Genomic DNA, 23,556 nt, shown 5'->3' on the forward strand with positions numbered 1-23,556 from the left:
AGATGAGCCTGGAGTGAGGAATTCAGGGGTTTATGGTTCTTGAGGGAATTTTGGTTCCCTTGTTACCTTTGGGACTCTTCTGGTCAAAGAATCCTGCCAGGCTCCATGCTCCTGACAGGTTCTTTCTCCCCCCATTATCCTGCCAAGCAATTTAGCTCTTCCTTAGCCCGAGAATTGCTCTGGAATTAAACCGGTCTTGCTGGAGGAAGTAGTCACAGAGTGCAGGGAATGTTCCGTGGGGCTGATGGCAGCACCCCCCGAGCAGAGCCTGACAGCTCCATTCCACTCAGTGAAAGTGATCCAGCAGCTCCTGCCAGGCTCCTTGGGCCAAATTCTGGCACCTGGGTGTGAAGCAGGAGAGATTGGATTGAAATCCCTGCATTTTACAGCAGGAGCTGGCTGCTGGCCTCGGCCAGAGAATTCCCATTTACAGAACGCTGTTTTCCTTAATTCTGAGCTCCATGGGATTTGTCCAACCCTTCCTTGCTGGTTCACAAAATGCCTCAAGCCCAGAACAAAAGAAACCACCTGTGTCCTTCTCAGAACCTTCCAGGGACACCTCCCACTGTCCCAGGCTGCTCCAACCCCAATGTCCAACCTGGCCTTGGGCACTGCCAGGGATCCAGGGGCAGCCACAGCTGCTCTGGGCACCCTGTGCCAGGGCCTCAACACCCTGCCAGGGAACAATTCCTGATTCCCAATCTCCCATCCAGCCCTGCCCTCTGGCACTGGGAGCCATTCCCTGGGTCCTGTCCCTCCAGCCCTTGTCCCCAGCCCCTCTCCAGCTCTCCTGGAGCCCCTTTGGGCCCTGGAAGCGGATTCTGCTTCCTCACTCTGCTCCCAGATGGATTCACCAAACCTCTGCATTCTCCTGAAACTCCAGGAGTCTGGAGCAGCCTGGAAATGTGGAAGTGACCCTGCTCAGGGCAGGGAGGGGACAGGGTGAGCTTCCAGCTCCTTCCAACCCCATCCAGGCTGGAATTCCATGGTTCTGCCACTTTTCACCCATGGGGAGAACTCTGACAGTTCAGTGGGAACCCAGATCCAGCAGAGATTCCCCCAGTTCTGCCTTTTCCATGGCTCTGGAATGAGGGGAACACTGAGGTGGGAACAGTCTGCCCAGATCCCTGGATTCGCTCACCTGGAGTGACCCTGCTGGAACTCCCCCAGAATTCCCAAATCCAGAGTGGAGGTTCCCTTGTGTAACACCCACAGACTGTGAGCAAATATTTATATTTATATTTATATTTATATTTATATTTATATTTATATTTATATTTATATTTATATTTATATTTATATTTATATTGTATTTGTATTCCCTTAGCTGTGTTGGCCAGGAAAGCAAAACCCAATTGTTGATGAAAATCATCCCTGGATGAGACACAAAGGAGGAAATGAGGGATGCAATAAATACAGCTGCAGGTTTAATTGTCCAAGGGAACTGCTGCAAGTGCGAAGGGGAGCAGATTCGCAGTTTTTTTAAACATTTATCATATGGAAACCTTCCTCTCCTGCAACTGCCAGCTCCTATGGCCATATTAAATAACTTAATTTTTAAAAAGTGGGTTTGGAGCATATTGATCTGCTCTCTTTTGCCTGTTTTCATTCTGTTCCCCCACAATGACCAGACAATAATGACAAAATCAAAATGTGTGTGGCTGTGAGGAAAGAGAAAAGCAGGAGGCTGGGATGTGTTTCCCCATTTTCTCCATAAGGGGATGTCTGTGTGTTTCCTTAACCCTTCAAGCAGCCCTAAAATATATTTAGAGAGAAGCAAGGAAAAGGGAAGGCTCTAAATAGTTTCAGTTTCAAACCTATGAAATGAGAAACTGGGGGAAAAAAACCCCAACAATCTGACAAAAGAAGAGAACGTGGTAAGGATATTCTGAGATGGCTCCAGGACTGAATCCCTTCTGTTCCTTCCTACTGTGGGGATAAAGAGAGATTCTAAATTTATGAAATAGGGAATAAATGAGTGACTGTGCAGGGTGGGGTGAAAACCAACCCCCAGAGGTGTGGAAAATAGAGCCAGAGGCTCCCTGACCTGCACAACCCACCAGGACACGGCCCAGCACAGCCGGGCTGCGCTCAGGAATATTCCTGCTCTCTCCCTCTTTTGCTCCCTGGAGTTTGTGCCAAGCTGAGCTGATCCACCGAAACCTCAGGGGGCAGGAAGAGCAGTTCTGAAATAGAGGGAAATAAATCGGTTCTAAAATAGGGGGAGATAAATCAGCCTCTCCTCCCACCCCTGCCTGTGTTCATCTGCATTTCCCACTTGTTCATCGCCCCGGGTACAGCTGGAAGTGAACAGCTCTGCCAGCAGCACCTGGCAGCTCCAGCTCTGTCTGCCCACGCCGAGTTAAGCCTGGCCTATCTCCTGATCTTCAATCAAGGAGCTGAGCTCTGTCCTTTCAGGAGAAACCCAGCCCAGCTACACCTGGCAGGAGAGTTAAGCCCAGCCTTGAGGACAGGACTGGTTTCAGGACATTTCTCTGCACATTTCCTCAGCTTCAGACGAGCTGGACTTAGCTGGACAACCTTGAACTTGCACCTGAGGGGAAAATTAATCAGAGCTCCTCCTTGGTTTGGTTTATTGGGGCATTTTTAGGCTGGTGAGATGTGAAATACAGGATTTGCTGGGGGCAAAGCAGCTCCAGGAAGGATTCTGAGCCTCTCCTTAACTCTGCATTCTCCTTGTTCGACAAGCCCGTAAATAAAGGGCGCGAGAGCATTTCTTTGCAGTTCTGCTGAGCAAGAGCACTGAGAGAGCTGCTGGGTTATATCTTATGGATTTTATAGCCATAGAAACAATGAAATCCTTCAACACCCTTCAATCCCTGCTCACTCTGAAGGCAGAGCTGAACTCTCGTGGTTCAGTTCTTGCTGCCAGTGACAGCTCCAATTCTGCCCATTTTAGAAAAGCCACACTGGAATATTTGCCCCTTTCGAAAACAAATGAAACACGAAGGAAGGCAGTGGTCCCCAAAACATAAATTAAAGGCGCCCCAGAAGGTCGAATCAACAAAAGTGAGCCCAGAAACTGAAGGAGATAAAAGCAGGGAGGAAAATAAACCTGCAATATTACAGCTCTCAATCCAAGGGATAAATACGTGGATTAATGTTACCATGGTGGTGGCTGACGTTTGGACTTGATGATCTTAAAGGTCTTTTCCAGCATTAACAACCCTGTGATTCCAGGATTTTCTGCCTTTTTCTCCTGGTCTGGGGCTGAGAAACCCCTTTGACTGGAGCAGCACAGGCTGCACTCAGAGCTCTGCAGGTATTTTTAATCCATCTCTCTTCATGTTTATGGAGGAGGGCACAAGGAAATCTCTCAGCTTCAAAGCATCTCCCGAGCTCTGCATGTCCAGGACAGACCCGAGGTGAATGATCCCCTCCAAGCTCCTTCCAGAGCCATTCCAGCGGCAATCAGAGGCAGCAGTTCCTAGAGAAATACCTCCTATCAAATTTAGGAGCCTTCCCTTGGGGAGGAAACATCCATTTCCCCTTCTACCTGTCATTCTTCTTCATTTATGGACTGAATAAGGCATGAAATCGAGCAGGCTTTAGGTAAAAAAATGAGCTGTTCTTGGCAAAGAGAGCCTGAGTGGATAAAAAAAAAAAACCAACAAAAAAAAAACCAACCCCAAACTGTTGGAATCAAGCTGCAGTTAATAGGAGCAAAAATAAATAGAAACAGACTCTAAATGTAAATGAACATTACATCACCACTGGCATTTCAGCTCCTTTTCAAACACAGGAATAGAAGCAGATTTAACTTGCAGAAAGTTGCTGTGTTCACACAGCCTGAGCTGCTTTGGGGGCACAGCCCCGAACCTTCTGCTCCCCAAAACAACTCAAGACTCAAGGAAGGAGCAAGAGGGATCAGGCAGAGGGGGAAAGTCCCAGCTTTCTGGTCAAAAGGGCTTGAGGGAAACAAAATTAACCCTGGGACTTGTTCGTGTCTGCCAGCTGCAGTGGGGCTCACTCCACCTCAGGCAGATTGGAGGTGAAAGCAAATAATTCAGTTCCAGCCCAGGAGAAGGCTGGGCTCTTAATTAAGTGACAGAAAGAGGGAAATAACCCCCACTGCAATTCCAGCAGCTGATCTCTTTCCCAGCTGTCACCTCCCATCCTCCAGATCCACGCTGGCCACGCAAATTCCAGGCACCGTTTCCAGCCTGGAAACAAACTGGGAGCGCTTTTGGGGTGAGACCTTAAAGCTGGAGCACCTCATCCCCCAGGAGCCCCTGCTCATTCCCTGCTCCAGGTATTGGCAGTGCCACCCCATCTCAGGGGGCAGAATGCAGTGAAACCCCCCCCGAGTTCCCAATTCCACGGGACCCTTCCCATTCATGGATTCCTCTGGTGCTCAAGCTGTGCCAGGGAGGCTCAGGTGGGATATTGGGAATAATTCCTTCGTGGAAAGGGCTGTCAAGCATTGGGATGGGCTGCAGGGCTCCTGACGTGCTCAGGTCCTGGAAAAGCCAAGGGAAAACAGGGAGAGTTCTGCAGCCTTCAACATGGTGCCTCCTCCTCCTCCTCCTCCTCCTCCTCCTCCTCCGGGTGCTTTGAGTGATTTCAGGGAATGATGAGTTAAAGGGCAGCAAACAAAGGCAGCTAAAGAAGATTTGAGATGATTTTCCCTCATTCTTACCCACCTCAGGCGCTCAGTTTTGTGCAAGTTTGCGTCTCAGACCTAAAACCAAATTCTTCCCCGTGGGAAGGAGGAGATGGAGCCCGGGCTCCCATGTGCCAAAGCAGGAGTGACAGAGGGAAGGATGTTAATTTAGGAAGGATGGCACACTGACATTTCATCCTGTCTGATGTGGCAGAGAGATTGCATTTTTTTTTTTTTTCTTTTTTTTTTTAACAGGATTAGCTTCAATGTTTCGCAAAATATGTGTTCCCTGTGATTATTTGTAAGGCATCGTGGATGGGCTTGGCACTTCCCTGACAGAAACACCGGCAGGTCCCTGCCTGGAGGGATCCATAACTGGAGCACAGCAAGGGAAGGTGATGGGAAGAGTGGATGGGAGCACAGGGATGCAGCAGAGGGAGATTAGAAGGAGAATTAGGAATTTTTTTATTCTTTCCTGGATTTTTTTTTTTTTCCCTCCTTTTAATGTGATCCATTTTAAATCCAGGCTTAAGATCGGATTCAACTTCAGATTTTTTTTTTCTTTTTTTTTCTGCCCAAACTTTCCTCTGGCCCTGACTGGAGCAGAAAACCAAAAAGTTGAAACTCTTCATGGAATAAAGAGAAGGATGATGTCGGAACAGCCTCACTGTGCCAGGTGGAAGCGTTTCCCTGCAGGTTTATCATTCTGGAAGCAATTCTGGCCCCAAGAAGGGAAAGCAGAGAGGGACATTCCCAGGGAATGACATGTCCAGGGCACAAGGAGGCCTTGGATGTCTCCAGGATTGTTTGTGGAAGGGTTGGGGTGAGTTCCTGGGAGGTGGTTTGGGGCGGCTGGAATGTTTCTGACAGAATTAATTGGAAATCAATCCTCCTGTGGATCCCCATTCCCCGTTCCCTCCCAGGATGTTCCTGCAGTGCAGTCTCCAAGGAGTTCATGGAATTTCTGCTTTTTCCTGCGTGGATAACGGGACACAAACCCCTTTCCTGGCCCTGCAGGAACTCCAGCACTAAAAATCCCCGAGCAACACCTCGGAGCTGCCCCAGGCACCCAGACAGAAGGGGAAGGTGTCCTGAGCTCCTGGCTGCCAGAGGGGGATTTGGGGATTTTGGGAAAAGCGTTGGGTTTCCACCTTTCCCCTGCCTGCAAGGAAGTGTCTGCCACCAAGGAACTGAGCTGGGAGCGGCAATCCCCGTGTTCCTGGAGGGAAACCTTTAGGGTTAGCCAAAGGGGGATGGCACCACCCGCTCCATCCCCCTGTGCCTGGGGACACCGGGCTGAGGGCACGGCAGGGATGTGCTGGAGACCCAAATCCCACTGGAACCCCAAATCCCACTGGAACCCCAAATCCCATTTCAACCCCAAATCCCACTGGCACCCCAAATCCCACTGGAACCCCAAATCCCACTGGCACCCCAAATCCCATTTCAACCCCAAATCCCACTGGCACCCCAAATCCCATTGGAACCCCAAATCCCATTTCAACCCCAAATCCCACTGGAACCCCAAATCCCATTTCAACCCCAAATCCCACTGGCACCCCAAATCCCACTGGAACCCCCTCCTTCTCCACCCTGCCGCCTCCAGTTCCAGGCAGGATGAGCACGTGGAGGACAAAAGCTGCGCTGCAGCCAAAGGCTGGGTGACAAAAAAAGTCCCAAAAAAAACCCCCAGAACTTCAGGAAGCGGCTGGGCGGAAGGGTGAGCTGAGGGAAGTGCTAATTAGATTAGGTGGTAATTAGCTGTGCTGCTCACCACGGCTCAGCCTTCAGCTGTCACTCACCCACTCCCGGAGCCTGTAGAACACATCCCTGTGTGAGGAAACGCCGCCACTTCCCTCTTCCTGCAAAGGCGGAGGAATCCTTGTCCCGGGATGACCAAGCCCAGGGCAGGGATGGGGTGCTCGTCCCTGGAAGTGGTCAAAAAACGTGGATGTGACTTATTAAAGAAATGCGGGTATTGATCTAGTACCGATACTTGTTACCTTGACACGCAAAGCAGTCGCACGAAACGAGAGATTTTCGCAGGGCAGAGACTTTCTCCGATCCAGCTCAAGCTGAGTCAGGGCGGAGAGAGAGCCTCCTTGTTTATTTCTTACTTTTTATACATTTGTGGGTCTGGCTGTGGATTGGCTTCTGGAGTTTTCACCCCTCAGCCGAATGGCCAGACCAACCGTCAGTTACAACTGTTTTCAGGTTAGAAATATGCAAACAAAGGACAGAGAATGAAAAACAAAGGATTTGTTTATGTTACATGTGTGGGAAAAAGGTAGAAACTGCTCCTAATATTGTACAGTAGCTAAAAGGTCTGACTCCATTTTATGAAAATTCAAAAGGCTTTAAAAAACTCAGAAAAACCAGGGTGACAGATACCCAACTGTGACGGACAAAAACTCTCTAACAGTTTAAAGTTAGAAAGTGTATGTTTATTACGGCCGGGCAGCACGCGGGATATTTCCCTAATTCGCACTGCGAAATTCACAGGTAATGACAAAGCCTTTTATTTACAAAAGTGTTGAATATCCAAAATACAAATATATATTCATACCCCTGTCACCTCCCATTCCTCACTTCGTATGCTAATTGGCAAAAAAGGCAATTAAGCATGTGTAGTTTGTTTCTTAAAATGAGTCAGGGGCCTATTCTGGGGAGGGGTCACCTAAAATGAGGAAGTAAGATGAGTCTTCCTCGTCCTGACCTTTCTACCTTTTCAATGCATTCGTGACAAATGAATCCTTGGTAGAACTTATAGTTTCCTGTGTTCCATGGGTCCTTTAAGCAGGAAATCTGCAGCTATCTGATGTCCTATTTACCACATTTTGTTTTTCGTTACAAGCACAGTTACACAAACACAAAGCTGACAAGCAATGAGTTACTAAATCCGGGATAACTTATCTAAGATCCGAGATCCGGCTTCTGTTAACTGGGAACAAAGATTACCTATCTGCTTCAGCTAATTCAGCAACTTATTATCTCAACTTTCCTAAAATCCCTAATTCTTCAAATTGAATGTCTCAGATGTGGCGCTGGAGGACAGGGGCTGGTGGTGCCGGGTGAGCCCTGGACTTGGTGATCCCAAAGCTCTTTTCCAGATATTCTCATGCAAATGGAATGTTTATATTAAACATTTTAATGCACACGATTTAGAGCTCATTAAACAGTTACATTTCAGTCAGAACTCTGGAAGCAACCTCTTTGTGAGGTGTTTTTAATTCCACATTCCCTCTGCAGCAGCGATCCTGTGATTCCGACACGGATCTCCAGGCCCCTTTTGCCTTTTCTGATTTCCAGGCAACATCTCACAGCTCCAAAAGCTTTTGTGGACTTAATCAAGCTTAGACCGAGTCTAAAGTGACCTGGAGCACAATGTTCAGGTGCAATGGATGCTGCTGGAACGGCACCAAAATCCGGTGCCTCCAATTCCGGGCGTCACATCCCATTCAACTTCCAGCTCCCTGAATTAGAAAAGAACTTTAATGGTTGGAGAAGAAACCCCCAAACCGTGAACTGAGAATGAGTCAATGACCTGGAAACCATCACAACTGGAAGTCAAATGGATTCGGAGTCCCAGGTGCCGGCACAAGGAGGGGAAGTGGAGGTGGCAGACTCTGCGCTGGCTCCTCTCCAAAGGGGGGACGGGAAAGCTGGTGGCATTCCCAGCTGTGACATGGGACACATGGCACTGTTCCCAGCTGTGACAGGGGACATGTGGCACCATTCCCAGCTGTGACAGGGGACACATGGTGCCATTCCCAGCTGTGACAGGGGACACGTGGCGCCATTCCCAGCTGTGACATGGGACACGTGGTGGCATTCCCAGCTGTGACAGGGGACATGTGGCGCCATTCCCAGCTGTGACATGGGACACGTGGTGGCATTCCCAGCTGTGACATGGGACATCTGATGGCATTCCCAGCTGTGACATGGGACATGTGGCGCCATTCCCAGCTGTGACATGGGACAGGTGGAGCCATTCCCAGCTGCGACATGGGACACGTGGCGCCATTCCCAGCTGTGACATGGGACATGTGGAGCCATTCCCATCTGTGACAGGGGACACGTGGTGCCATTCCCAGCTGTGACATGGGACAGGTGGCGCCATTCCCAGCTGTGACATGGGGCATGTGATGGCATTCCCAGCTGTGACATGGGACACGTGGTGGCATTCCCAGCTGTGACATGGGACATGTGGTGGCATTCCCAGCTGTGACATGGGACATGTGGTGGCATTCCCAGCTGTGACATGGGACATGTGGTGGCATTCCCAGCTGTGACATGGGACATGTGGTGGCATTCCCAGCTGTGACATGGGACACGTGGCACCATTCCCAGCTGTGACAGGGGACATGTGGAGCCATTCCCAGCTGTGACATGGGACATGTGGTGCCATTCCCAGCTGTGACATGGGACAGGTGGAGCCATTCCCAGCTGTGACATGCAGGGAAAAGGAATCGAAGATTCAGCGGCAGATCAGGAGAGCCAGGAGCTGCCTGGGAACACTAGAGGGAGCAGGGACAAGGAGTAGGATGAGGAGCAGGGACAAGGAGCAGGGACAAGGAACAGGGACAAGGAGCAGGACAAGGAGCAGGACAAGGAGCAGGATGAGGAGCAGGGACAAGGAGCAGGACAAGGAGCAGGATGAGGAGCAGGGACAAGGAGCAGGACAAGGAGCAGGATGAGGAGCAGGGACAAGGAGCAGGACAAGGAGCAGGATGAGGAGCAGGATGAGGAGGGAAGGCAGCAAAGGAGAAAACACTCCAGGTTCTGAGATGGCTTCCAGGGGAAAGGGAAAGGGGAAAGGGGAAAACTGAGAGGGGAAAGGGGAAAGGGGAAAAGGGAAAAGGGAGAAGAGAAAGGGGAAAAGGGAGAGGGGAAAGGGGAAAGGGAAAGGGAAAGGGGAAAGGGAAAGGGAGCCCTCAAATTCCGGGAGCGCAGGAACAAAGGGATGTGTCCGACAGGGGTGTGCAGGACAGGAGGCAGCGGCTGGAATCTCCTTTGGCACAGGTGAGCCGGGCACACCTCACCCCGGCCAGGTGAGCAGCTCCTCTGGAAAGGCCAAACCCCAGCTCCCTGGCAGGAAAGGAAGAGCAGGGATGAGTTTTGGTGCCTCTCGGTGAGCCAGGCAGGGCCGACAGCCCCAGGAGAGACAGATCCGCCTGGTTCTGCCTCAGCTTTGGGCTGGAGCTTCCTTAAACCTCCCAAGCCAATTCCAGGCTTCCCACTGTTTTCCTCTGTGAAATCCAAACAGCTGCACCTCCCTCTCCTGAAATAATCAGGACAGGGCAGGGCAGGGCTGCTCTCTGCACACTTCCGTTCTCTCCTGCAGAGGAATTTGGAGCTGTTTGCACCCGGGTTTTTTGTTTGCACCCTGTGCTCCCAGGAGCTGCTCCCTGACTTGGTGAAGAGCTCATTTGTTTGCAGCTCCTTGGAAGCAGCTCCGGGCACCGAGGAGATGCCAATTAATGTCCAGGCAGTTAATTTGGAGAGGGGCAGGAGGAAGCAGGGCTTTGAACTGCTCCAAGGCTTTGTTCCCCCTGCACTGGGAAATGCGAGCAGCACCTGAGCTGGTTTGGGGTCCGGGAGGTGAATTTGGAGATGATTTATTTCAGCAGATGCTGGCCATGAGCTGTGCATGTGCTGCTCTGTCAGGATGGAGCCTTCCTTAGCTCCTAATAAATCTTAAACCTCTCCTTAGCTCCTAATAAATCTCAAACCTCTCCACCAGAAGGTTGGCACAGCCTTCTGAGAAGTGGCATTTTGACAGGATTTTTTTTTTTTTTTTTTCATCATTAACGTTTGTTTTCGCGAGTTTTCCCTGCAAAGTGCTGGATCTGCATCCCAGCACATTTGGGTGAAATTCCTCCGTGTCACTTCTCCTTCCAAAAAGGCTCTGAAAAAAGGAGATTTGTCTTCTCTGGGAGCATCGTGAGAAAGCCATTGGAAAGGATTTATCCCAGTCTTATCATATTAATATATATTTTAATTATTATTATCGGTAGAACTCACAATTAATAATCATGGACTCTTAGCAGCTATCAGGAGTAGCCCACACAATTTCATGGAGGCGACACCAGTCCTTTTGTGGGGATCCCAGCCCAGTTCCCAGCTGCCCAAGGGCTCCTTTTGCTGGCACCGATCCCACTTTTGGCAGAACTGTTCAGCTCAGTGAGATTAAAGTCAGTGAAACTCCCAAGGCTAAACTCATTTTCCAGTTTTTTTTTTCAGGAGGGAACGCTCCTGAGGTCAGCCTCAGTTTGCTGAGGCAGGATTTCAGCCTCCCTCACTGGCACAGAGCTCCCAGGGAAGGAAAGCTGGTTTGGACAAATCCAATCAAACTGTGCTGGGGGAGAGCAAACACCACAAACCCTGGGATTTGCTGACACGGGGGCTTGGCCATCACACGAACGGAGTTATCAGAGATCTCCTGAGTAGCTACACCAGTAAAAAAAGGGATTTTTTTCCAGCCCAGGTGCAGCTGCACAAGGGTTTGGAGTGGCAGAATGAAAAGAATTTAAAATCCCACCTTGGCGTGAGACGGTGCCCAGTCCTGCACCTGGCTCACAACAAGCCCAAGGAACGCTCCAGGAGGAGGGGCTGGAAAACTGGGAAGGTTTTTCTGCACATGAGCTGGGTGTGAAACCCCAGGTGTGCCAGGGCACCTGGGCTGTGCCAGCCTGGCGTGGGCTCTGGGAGAGGGAACGACTGAGGGAGCCACAGAGCGCCAACAATCCCCTCACACCGGCGGTGAGGAGACTTTAAACCCCCAGAACTGTGAATTCACAGCCCAAGCCGTGTGCACTCACAGCGGATATAAAGAGTATTTTTATTCCCAGCAACTGCTTGGGAATAAAAAAACCCTCAGCGCTAAATCTTGGTGTCCAAACAGCAGCACAAAAGTTATCAAACAGCTGTCGAGAGAAACAAAACCAGAAGGAAAACAAAGCAGAAACCTCGTGGTGCTTGCTGTGATTCCGAGGGTGACGGGTGCTGCTGTGCAGGGAAAACTGGGAATGCAGCACAAAACACAAACATCCTGCTGCAGCTCCACGGCAGGAGGGACAAGGAGATCCCCGGTGGTGAGACGTGACTTTAAAGAGTTAAGATTTTAGCTAAGGGTTAGAAGCAATTTCTATTGATCAAGATGTAAGTTAGATTAGGAAATGGTAGGTTAATGATTATTAGATGCCCAAGCTAGAGCTAACTGTTCTATTATGAGCTTGTTTATAGAAAAAGTGGAGTAAGTGAACCGTCATAAGAACAGATTGAAATCAGTAAGAACAATGGCCAGCACCTGGACTTGGCATCAATCAATCATGAAGCAGGGGACCTTGGACAGTGCCAGAGGGTCACAGAGACCTGATGAAGACTCTCCTGACTTCATCCTTTGAAACCACTGACCCAATTTGAGACCACCGACCCAATTCAAGAGAAGGATTGCACACGCGTGAAGGACCGATGGCCTCATTTTAATACAGAGCGGGGATGGGAGGTGCTGGGGTTATGCATACGTATTGTAGGTAAGATCTTGGAAAATAAATAGAGAGCAAAGAGCCTTGTTTGGGGCGGCCACGCCTTTCGGAGATGACTCCCGTGCCAGTGAATAAACATACCACTGAATAACTTTAATTAGTTAGAGGGGTTTTGTCCTTGACTACATCGGTTTTCAATGACTCAGTGGGATCGGGAATGCAGGATTCCCTCGGGAGTAGCCGGATTTAGCCCAGTCTGTATTTTCAGTCCTGTTTCCTTCGGGCTGCCCAGAGAGGTGGGATTTGCTCCTGGATCCCTGCCCAAGGCCAGGCTGGACATTGGGGTTGGAGCAGCCGGGGACAGTGGGAGCTGTCCCTGCCATGGCAGGGGTGGCTCTGGGTGGCTTTGAGGTCCTCCCAACCCAACCCAACCCAACCCAACCCAACCCAACCCAACCCAACCCAATGCAGTCTGTGAATTTTATAATCCTGAAATCATCATCACACAGGTGGAACTGGAAGGGCTTTAAGGTCCCTTCCAAAAAAAAAAACCCAAACCCATTCCACAACTGTAGCTCCTGGAGCCATTGGTCAATTGAAATCCAGTTTCAGAAGAGCTCAGAGGAAATTGTGTTTTGGGAAGAACAGAGCGGATGGAGCAAAGGAGCAGGAACAGCCTCCTTAAGCCACTCCTGTGACTAAGAACAGGATCAGCTGGCTCTTTCCTAGCCCCAGCCCCTGGTGACTCAGGAGTGGGGGATGGAAATGTCCCCCTGGCCCTCAGAACCCTCCCAGGAGCGTGGGGTGGCACTGGGGGGTGGCTGAGGGACCCCGGGCACAGCTCCAGCCTGGAGCAGCAGCGGGATCCCAAAGTGTCCCTCAAAATGAGGTTTAACTTCCCCAGGGAGTTAAACTCGACCTGTTCCCAACATCCATCAGCAGCCCCCAGCCGCTTCCCCAGGGGGAAGCTCCACACTAACTCCACTTCGTGCCGGGAAATGAGGCAAAACAGGGGAAATGTTGGGAAGGACTCGTGCTGGAACGCTGCTGGCAGAGCCTGACCCATGCTGCTCCATCAGGGCTGTTCCTGATCACCTCCAAATCTGCCTGGGAGCTCTTTGTGAGCCCCCCTGGGGAGGACACTGCTCAGGGTGCCAGCCCCTCCCAAGAACTGCTCTGTTTCTGTCCCATCTGGGGTGCCAGTTGTTTCTGCCCATCCCAGGGACGGCAGTTGTCGGGGGCTCCTTTTTAGGAGCTTAAATTCCCCGGCATTCAGGTGGTTTTAGAGTCCTGGCCCTCTGCAAAGCTCTGTGCCAAACGCAGGAAAAGACGGAGTCTTCAAGGTTACATGCTTCGTTTATTAGTTCTTATCTTACAATTTTCTCAGTGTCCAAAAGATGTTTGCCGCGGCTCAGACATCTGGTGACTCCCCCTGTCTCTGGGCTGTCCTTATCTTTTATACTAATTGCTACATATTCTTTATTTACTATTTATTACTAATGTCTATCACTATTACTAAAAAGGTCATCTCTACTCTGACCCAATCCTCACTAACTACTTTGTGCCAACGTCACTGCAGAAATGGAGTGAGGGAACAAGAAGGAAGAAGAAGGAGACAACGCCCCAAATTCTCCATCTTGCCCCATTCACTCCAATGCCAAGAATCCCTAACTCACTGTTTTTTCACCCTGTGATATACTAAACTACTATTTTTACACTCTTGTGGCCTGCAATGCTTCCTGCAGTGCAAGAAGCCTCTCCCATGGACTGAGATCAAATCCAGTGTCTCTCTGAGCTCTGGGCTCTGGGCTGGGGTCCCAGACCCCCCTGCCCAGGTCCCTGACCCGCCAGAGCAACCAAAGGAATGCCCTGGACTCCAACACTGCTCTTTTTTTTGGGATATTTGTGCTCCCAGATCATGCTGAGGTGGCACAGGCAGTCTGGGACTCTCCAAACCTCATCCCTCTGTATTCCAGTTGCCTCCAGCCGCAGTTCCTGACTCGGGGCCTGAGACAGCCCCAAGGCTGCTGCAGCAGTCAGGGATCCTGGGTCCCTGTGCCAAAGGAATTGGGAGAGGAAACCTCCCCATTGCTCCAAGGACACCTGAAAAGGGAATGTGTGGGGAGCTTGTTCCAGAACAGCGGCAGGGCTCCCCCAGCTCTCATCCCACTCCAGTAAAAGCTGTCCCAGAGGGGTCACCATCATGGATGTGAGGGGCTAAAGCTGGGGATGCTTCCAGGATAACTTAGCACGGACTCACGGGATGCTTTGGGTGGGAAGGGGCTGTAAACACCAACAACTGCCATGGCAGGGACAACTGCCAATGTCCCAGGGTGCCCCAATGTCCAGCCTGGCCTTGGGCACTGCCAGGGATCCAGGGGCAGCCACAGCTGCTCTGGGCACCCTGTGCCAGGGCCTCAACACCCTGCCAGGGAACAATTCCTGATTCCCAATCTCCCATCCAGCCCTGCCCTCTGGCAGTGGGAACCATTCCCTGTGTCCTGTCCCTCCATCCCTTGTCCCCAGCCCCTCTCCAGCTCTCTTGGAGCCCCTTTAGGCCCTGGGAGGTTTCATAGAGATGAGGAAGCCAAACCTTCAACCCCCCAGGTTTAGCCAGTTAACCATGGCTGGGTTCTGGCCAAAACGTTCCTCTGTGGCTCTTCCCACTCCTGATCAACTTGTATTCCACTGCCAGGAGTGGCCCTGGAGAAGTTCTTTGACCACTGATCCTCCATTATTAAATGGGAGGTTAATTAAAGACCCTAAAGCATTAATCATTGATTTCCAGGCCTTGCTGCAGCATTAACCTGTTCCTCGGGGGGTTAAACCTGTTGCTCTTGTGCCAGGATTAGGAGATTTAGAGAAAAAAATCACTTTTCACTTACACCCTGAAACAACAGAACAGAAGGACTCCAAGATAACAATATCCTCAACCAGAGAGACTGGATTAAAACCTCATTTGTTTCAAAGCAAATAAGGAAACCCCACAAGTTCCTGTTTACCAGCCCCGTTCCCCGCAGCCCTGCCCATGCTAACGATGATCCCAAACGTTGCTGGTTTGCCTTTGTCCAGCCCCACGGGGCTCTCAGGGCGGGAGCTGGGCTCTGTCCTGCCCAAACACGGCGGGCAGAGCCCAGTTCACCCAGTTCCACCAGTGCGAGCCTCAGCGCCACGCTGAGCCGGCAGCTGAAGGCCCCAAATTTGCATTTAGGAATAACCTGAGAGAGAGAACCCCTGGAGCCGCCAAAACGCCTCCCAGCAAATGTTTATCACACTCTGCTCCAGAAAACAGACCCGGGGGAGCAGCGGGAGGAGCGGAGCAGCCAGGAAAGCTGACATTTGTGTCAATCCAACCCCGCAGTTCCCGGCCCTGCCGCCTTCCAGGGTCCATCCCCGGATTTAGCGCACCAGCTGCCGCTCCCGCAGCGCCCTGCCGGCGGGAGCGTGAAAACCCACCCGGCTCACGGCCGAAAAACCACCACGGCTGGGCCTGGCACACCACGCTGCCGCTTGGAAACCCCAGGAGAAGATCCCAGAGGGCAGAAATCCCGGGACTGGGGTGCAGGCCCAGCTGGGATCTCCAGTGCCACCTCACTCACTCACACACACACTCACACTCACTCACTCACTCACACTCACCCGCTGCTTCTCCCGCAGGACCCTCGCCTGGCTCTGTAAGAAATAAATTCCTAAGATATGAGCTCTTAGTTACTGTTAAAAGTTACTGTTCTAAGTTTAGTAGTTCATTGTTGGACCCCAGGGCATTCCTTTGGCTGCCCTGGAGGGTCAGAGACCTGGGCAGGGGGGTCTGGGACCCCAGCCCAGAGCCCAGAGGGACACTGGCTTTGATCCAGTCCATGGGAAAGGCTTCCTGCACTGCGGGAGGGATTGCAGGGCACAAGAGTGTGAAAGATTGGAGTTTAGCTCATCACAGGGTGAGAAAACAGTAAATTTAGATTTCTAGCATTGAAGTGAATGGGGGCAAGATGGAGAATTTGGGGCGTTGTCTCCTGCTTCTTTCCTCTTCCCTCACTCCATTTCGGCAGTGACGTTGGCACAAAGTAGTTTAATGGGGATTGGGTCAGAGTAAAGATGACCTTTTTAGTAATAGTGATAGGCATTGGTAAGAGATAATAAACAAAGAATACGTAGCAATTAATATAAAAGATAACGACTGCCCAGTTCGGGAGGAGTCGGGGCGTCGTCAGATGCCCGAGCAGCTGCAAACATCTCTCATGGGGCGCTGAGAAAATTGTAAGATAAGAACAATAAACGAAGCACGCAACCTTGAAAAATCAGAATTTGAAGACTCCGTCTCTTTCATCCGTTTGGCTCAGAGCTTTGCAGAGGGCAAAAAAGACTCTAAAACCCACCTGAATGTTGGGGAACAAACCTGACAGTTCATAAGCAAACACTTGTTTGTTTGTACCCCTATTCCCTACTCTCTACTCTGTGCTGTACTCCCTTTCTGTCGAGCGTCACCGCCTCTGCTCCCAGGAGACTGTGCGCTCAAGGACATATCCATATGCAAATTAAGATACACTTGGCACAAAAGACCCCCAGAGACAAGGAGCCACCAGATAACTGGGGACTAGAAATAACAACTCGAGCCCGGCAAAACGGTACGGAACCTCGGATCATCGATTGGAGCCAGCCCTGTGTCGTCACCATGACCCCGGTAGTTCTTGACCAGGACACCCCTGAGACTTGGAGCCATCGTTGTCTTCCCAGAGACTCTTTGGATGGCAAAACTGAACCACCTCCTCCTCCGTGTCGTCCATCAGGAGCAGCGGCGGTGTGCGCGACCCCTCGAGTTCCCCACCCAGAGCTGTCCGTAATAAAGGCCTTTGAAAAGGAGCTGCTCTCCTGGCCCATTTGTAACGGCTCGGTGGAGGACTCGGAATTAACGAGCGGCAATCGCAGCAATCACACAGAGGTGAGAGATTTGCAGGGCAGAGTTGCTCCTCAGAGAGAGCCCAAGGCTGAGCTCTCTGCCTGTTTATTTCTTACATTTTATACATTTGTGGGTCTGGCTGTGGATTGGCTTCTGGGGTTATCACCTCCCAGCCCAGTGGCCAGACCAGCTGTCAGTTACAATTGTTTTCAGGTTAGAAATACGTAAACAAAGGACAGGGAATGAAAAACAAAAGGTTTGTTTATGTTCCCATGTTTGAGAAAAGTGAAAACTGCTCCTAATGAGTCGTCGAAAACCGATGTAGTCACGGACAAAGACCCTCTAACTAATTAAAGTTAGACAGTGGTATGTTTATTCACTGGCGGGCGGCACGGGAGTCATCTCCGAAAGGCGTGGCCGCCCCGAACAAGGCTCTTTGCTCTCTATTTATTTTCCAAGATCTTACATACAGTACATATGCATAACCCCAGCACCTCCCATCCCCGCTCTGTATTAAAATGAGGCTATCGGTCCTTCACGCGTGTGCAATCCTTCTCTTGAATTGGGTTGGTGGTCTCGAATTGGGTCAGTGGTCTCAAAGGATGAAGTCAGGAGAGTCTTCATCAGGTCTCTGTGACCCTCTGGCACTGTCCAAGGTCCTCTGCTTTGTGATTGATTGATACCAAGTCCAGGTGCTGGCCATTGTTCTTAGTGGTTTCAATCTGTTCTTATGACGGTTCACTTACTCCACTTTTTCTATAAACAAGCTCATAATATAACAGTTAGCTCTAGCTTGGGCATCTAATAATCATTAACCTACCATTTCCTAATCTACCCTACATCTTGATCAATAGAAATTGCTTCTAACCCTCAGCTAAAATCTTAACTCTTTCAAGTCATGTTTCACTAATATTGTGCAGAAGATAAAGAATCTGACTCCATCTTATGAATGAGTAGAAGGCTTTAAAGAAACTCAGGAAAACCAGGGTGACATCAGCTCTGTTTTCTCTCGCTGTGCAGCCCCTGGCTGGATGTTTTACTGCACAAAAAGATCATCTCCTCTCTGCTTAGTCTAACCCACTTTTCGTCACCAAACTCAGGTTCCGCCCTGAGCACGCGTTGTTAATTTATTCCTGGTTTTTCCAAGGTTCACATTACAAATGCATTTTTGATTAACTCACTGTCCCGATTTTATCTTGACTGATTGGTGAAAAAAAAAAAAATAAATATTAGGAAGTTGCTGTGTTGTAGAAGCCTTGGTTAATTTGGGATATCCAGTTTGGACTCGGCAGGAATGGGGAGAGCAGGACAGGATGAGGGACACTGGCAGCGGGAATGAGAGCTGAGGGAGCAGGGATGGATGCGCAGGGAAGTGGAAAACACAGGGATTTCTGTCACAGAACCCAGAGCGGGCTGGGTGGGAAGGGACCCTAAAGCACATCCAGCTCCCCCTGCCCCGGGGCAAGAGGGAATGAAAGGAAATTCCAGGAATGCCAGGCGTGGTGCTGGCAGGGATCATCCTGGGAGTCCAGGATCATTTCAAAGAACCGTTCCAGGGATCACCCTGGGATTCCAGGATCTTATCAAAGAACAGTTCCAGGGATCATCCTGAGATTCCAGGATCATTTCAAAGAACCGTTCCAGGGATCATCCTGGGATTCCAGGGTCAAGTCAAAGAACCATTCCAGGGTCATGTCAAAGAACCATTCCAGGGATCATCCTGGGATTCCTCTGGGTCATGTCAAAGAACAGTTCCAGGGATCATCCTGGGATTCCAGGGTCATTTCAAAGAACCATTCCAGGGATCATCCTGGGATTCCAGGGTCATGTCAAAGAACCACTCCAGGGATCATCCTGGGATTCCAGGGTCATTTCAGGAGCCTCCTCAGCAGCCCCGACCTTTGCAAGCCAGCTCTGCAGAGCCAGGCCTGGCTGTCCTACCTGCGCTCCCCCCACACCTCCAGAATGTTCATCCTTCAATCCAAGCTTTTCCCAGGAGGGTTTTGATCCGGCAAAGGAAGCTCATCAGCTCTCCAGTCACCAGGATTTGTGTAGATGTGCACAGGAGCTGATCTCGGGGGGGAAATCCCGATTTCTCTTTCTCTGGTGCTGGATTTCTCCCTCGCAGAGCCAGGAGCGTTTCATGGGGAGGAAGCAGAAGTGTCTGCCGGTGATCCCAGGATGTCTGTGCAGCCCCAGCTCCTGATGCTGGTCACCCCCAGCTGCTCTAAACCTGCTTTTACACGCCCACAGCAAAAGGCATCCAGGAAATCTGCCCCAAAAGGGAATTTCCTCTTTGCATCTGCTGAGTTACAGCCCCGGGCCACAACCCAAGGCGCCGCTGATAGTTCTGGGTGCTCCCATCCCCACAAGGACACCACAAGGCTCCTTCCCAGGAATCCTTCAAGGCTCAGAGCACACCTGCAGCAGCGTTGCTCTCCATGAATATCATCTGCACTGTCTCTCAGTTCCTCTGGGATTGTCCTTTCTCTCCCCAAATGGCAGATTAATTAGGAATTTCTGACCTCCTCCCTCAGGTTTTTGTATTTTCTGCGCCTCTACCGCACCCCCCTCCTTCCTGGAATAAAGAATTCAGGAGCTGTCGGTTTTCCTCAGGAGCCATTTCAGGGACAGGGGAGCAGCCTGCGAATTCCAGCAACGCCTGGGAAATCCCAGACCTCATTCCACATTTCATGATGGGGCTGAATGCAATTAAAATGAGTGAGACTGACAGAGCAGCAGTGCTGCCTGAGCCACTTTGACACGACGAGCTCTTGACTGATTTCTTTATTGAATCAGTTTTATCTCTCCTAATAAAGCCGAACCTCCCAGCGAGGGTGGGAGGGAACAACAACCCCACACAAACTTTCTGCATGATGAGCTCTCATCTCACCCTGCTCGCCTCTAAATTTTGCTCTTCCTGCAGTCAGCATTGGTGACTTTAGCCAGTGAGGAGGAATTGGATGGCCTGGCATTGATGGGAAACTTTGCTTTTATTAATTCTGGTTTTGGTGCCTCCCTGTTCAGCTGGGATTAGGAGAAGCCACATTCCGGATTCTCTGCTCCAAGAGGAGATGGGGACCCGTCAGAGGTGAGGAACCTGCTCCAATCTCTGCGTGAGAAGAGCACCTTGACAACACTGAGGACGTGGAAAAACCAACATCTCCTTGGGAATGATCTCCTTGGGTCACCCACTGCATCCAGGGACACCTTCCACGATCCCAGGCTGCTCCAGCCCGGCCTTGGACACTTCCAGGGATCCAGGGCAGCCACAGCTGCTCTGGGAATTCCATTCCAGGGCCTCCCGTCCTTCACAACCCAGAATTCCTTCCTAAAGTCTGACTGAAATCGAGCATTTCCTGATTTTCTGGGAATTGCAAGTTTTCCTCGAGGGGCTGGAGCTCTGCCTGTCCCTGGTTCAGCAGCTCCCTGAGAGCCACGATCCTTAAATTATCGATACAATTCCTGACCTGTTGCCAGCCTTAAACCAGAGGAGGTTCAGGAAGCGAATCTGGCAGTGTGAGGAATGTGAGTGGATTAGTCACAGGGGATTAAGAGCAAGCATTTGAAGAAAAGCTTAAATGTAGCATAAAAATACATTAGAATCTTTTCAGACATTCCTTCTGGGCTTAGCTCATTGGCAGAGTGTTGGGGAGAGTGAAATGTAATAAAAGCAGGGGAAAAAACTCCCCTTGCACCAATGCAAACAGGGAGGAATTTGCATTCCCGGGTCTTTGCATATGTATATGGGTGAATCTATATAAATATGCATTTAGACACACATTATATATAGATTTTTTTCCCTTGACATCAGACACTTCAGCAAGAAGCAGTGCATAAAAATATAAAAGGAAAGTTTGGTGAAATGCAGGGGACAGAAAACTTCAGCCAGCGAGGAAGAAAGAACTCGGGGATGAAATGTAACTGTGGGGTGAGCAGGGCTGTGAAAGCCTTTGGCAGGTCTGCTCCTGCCCGGCGATGCAGAGAGCGTCACAAAATATCCCCAAACACCCCGAGGGGCTGTGCAGAGCGAAGGAGCCGTGCTGAAATCCAGGCCAAACGCAGGATCCACACCAAGCTCCGTGTCCAGGCCACGAGCCCCAGGTTTTCCCAGGGAAATCTCCCCTTCCCCTGTGCCAGGCAGGGAAATGCCAGCCCCGGGCTGGAGCAAAGCTGCCAAGAGCTTTCCCTGCACTTTGCCCTTCCAGGAACCAGCTGGGGCTGGATTCTCCCTCCAGCAGGAGCGGCTGGATCCCTGGATCCTCTGGGAGCCACGGGAAGCAGGGGACAGCTTCTCCCTTTTCTGGGGAGAGGAAAGCAGAGAATGGGAAGTTGTGCTCCAGCCAGGACTGCCCTGCTCACCAGGGACTCAGCTTTGCCTTTGGGTGCTCTCTGATGTGAGGGTTGTTTTCCTGGTGTGATATCCTCGTTCACATCCTCTCTAACCCACAGGCTTCATTAAGGAGTTGCCAAGAATCAACATCTCGACTGTTCCAGCCTTTAAGTGCCAAGGCTGGATGATTTTCTGCAAGCTGAAGGAAGGAAAGTCCCTCTGTAGGCAGCTGCCACTTGTTCCATGGCTGCTTGAGCCGGTTTTGGCTGCAGCAGACACCCTCCCCTGGGTGTTTATCCTCCCTGGACGCACCAGTGGCAATTCCCCCGGTGCCCAGCTCCCTTCCATCGGGTCCCCTGCCTCAGGGTGGATTTTCTGTGGGGCAGAAAGCTCCTGGCAGCAGAGGAAGGAGCCAGCCTACTTCCCAAAGCTCATTTCTGTCTCAGAGTGTGGACACGAGGAAGGTGGAGAGGGTGGGATGTGACTCCAAGGCAGATGGAAATGCACAAGAACAGTTGCTTAGCACCTATAAAAGTCAGGCCCACTCCTTCACACGATACGTGTGTATTTAGGGATCCACACTGCACAATCCACGCTCCAGTTCTGGCCTCTGAATAACCTAAACCCACCACAGCTCGTTGGGAGTGTGTGCTGATGAAATAAACAATGATATCAAAAGTCACACGGATCCTGCTGCGGTCCTGGGGACGAATGTTGTGTTATAGCTGTGCTTGGGAGCTTTGCTGACCATTAGTGAATCAGAAAAAGCAGCAGAAGGTGCTGCAGGAACCCGGTCCCACAAGGATTGCTCAGCCACAGGGATCAGGCAGCAGCCTCCAGCCTTTGTCTGAGCAGGAGATGCAATTTAAAGGTCTGAGACAGAGCAAACCTTCCACCTGGACCATGGCATGTGCTGCTTTGGGATGGGTCTGCAGCACCCATTTCTCTGGGGCTCCACGGCACAGCTGGGCAGAGCCACAAACGGCAAAGGAAAAAGCCGTGGGAATGCTCGGCAGGACGAACGCGCTCAAAGGCGCTCGGAAGCTGAAAACATTTCTTTCGCATCCCGCTCTATTTCGTACTCGGTCAGGAAAACTCACCCGGTAAAAGGAGCGCGAATTTACCCCGCTTCATGGCCAGACAAGGGGAGGCAGCGGCAGCGCCGAATTCCCATCATCTCCCCGGCCTTTGTCTCGGGCTGTTCCCCGCCTCTCCCCGCCGCTGGCCGTGACTAACTCGGCTTTCTGCCAGTGACCTGATTCCGCACCGCCACGCTCCTCCCAGCTCGGCGAGGCTCCCCATGTGATCCCTTCTTCCCCCTAAATAAAGTTGACAAATTCGGCCGGGCTCAGATGGTGCTGCCGAGGGGGTGTGGAGCGCTTCCACCCTCGCTGCAGCTGCGGCACCGCCGGGTTCGGGTCCCAGCACGGGCCAGCACCGCCGGGTTCGGGTCAGCACCGCCGGGCTCGGGTCAGCACCGCCGGGCTCGGGTCAGCACCGCCGGTTCGGGTCAGCACCGCCGGGCTCGGGGCTCCCTGCCCCGGCTCCCTGCCCCAGCCTGTCCCGGCGAGCCGGGAGGACGCGGCCGGAGCAGGTGAGTGAGCGGCTGCGGCGGCTCCTTTGTGCGGAGGTGCGGGAGGGAAGGACAGCGGGGGCGATTCCGAAATGCCCCCGGCCCCGGCCCTGTGCCCTCCCCGCTGTGCGCAGGGCACTGCGCCCATTCCCGGAGGGCTGCGCCTCCGGAGCCGAGTGCGGGCGATGGGCACGGGCAGCGCCTGCGGCAGAGCCCGGGGATGCTCCGCTGCATCCCGGCCCCGCAGCCCCCGCGGGGACACGGCTGGCACGGTTCGGTACCGGTGTGCAGGCTGGTTCTGTACCGGTGTATGAGCTGGCACGGCTCGGTACCGGTGTGCAGGCTGGTTCTGTACCGGTGTACGGGCTGGCACGGCTCGGTACCGGTGTGCAGGCTGGTTCTGTACCGGTGTACGGGCTGGCACGGCTCGGTACCGGTGTGCAGGCTGGTTCTGTACCGGTGTACGGGCTGGCACGGCCCCGCGATCCCCGTGGGCAGGGCTGGCACAGCAGCGGGCAGCGTGGTACCAACGTGCGGGCTGAATGGCACGGCAGCAGCGTGCGGCACTGGCACGGCTCGGTACCGGTGTGCAGCATGGCACCAGGACTGCCACGGGCCAGGCTGGCACGGCTCGGTACCGGTGTG

The 23,556-nt window shown here is 51.7% G+C and overlaps 1 long non-coding RNA gene across 1 annotated transcript; it reads right to left on the minus strand.

Moving 5' to 3' along the window:
• Positions 1-95: 95 nt before the first annotated feature.
• LOC120762127 (uncharacterized) lies at positions 96-22,574 on the minus strand. Its single transcript, XR_005703825.2, has 3 exons — positions 22,439-22,574; positions 6,427-6,552; positions 96-341 (listed from the first exon to the last, which is right to left on the minus strand). It is a non-coding gene; the product is annotated as an uncharacterized LOC120762127 (long non-coding RNA).
• Between the last annotated feature and the right edge of the window lie 982 nt (positions 22,575-23,556).

Source organism: Hirundo rustica, chromosome 21, assembly GCF_015227805.2.
Source record: "Hirundo rustica isolate bHirRus1 chromosome 21, bHirRus1.pri.v3, whole genome shotgun sequence".
In the NCBI taxonomy this organism is placed as follows: Eukaryota; Metazoa; Chordata; class Aves; order Passeriformes; family Hirundinidae; genus Hirundo; species Hirundo rustica.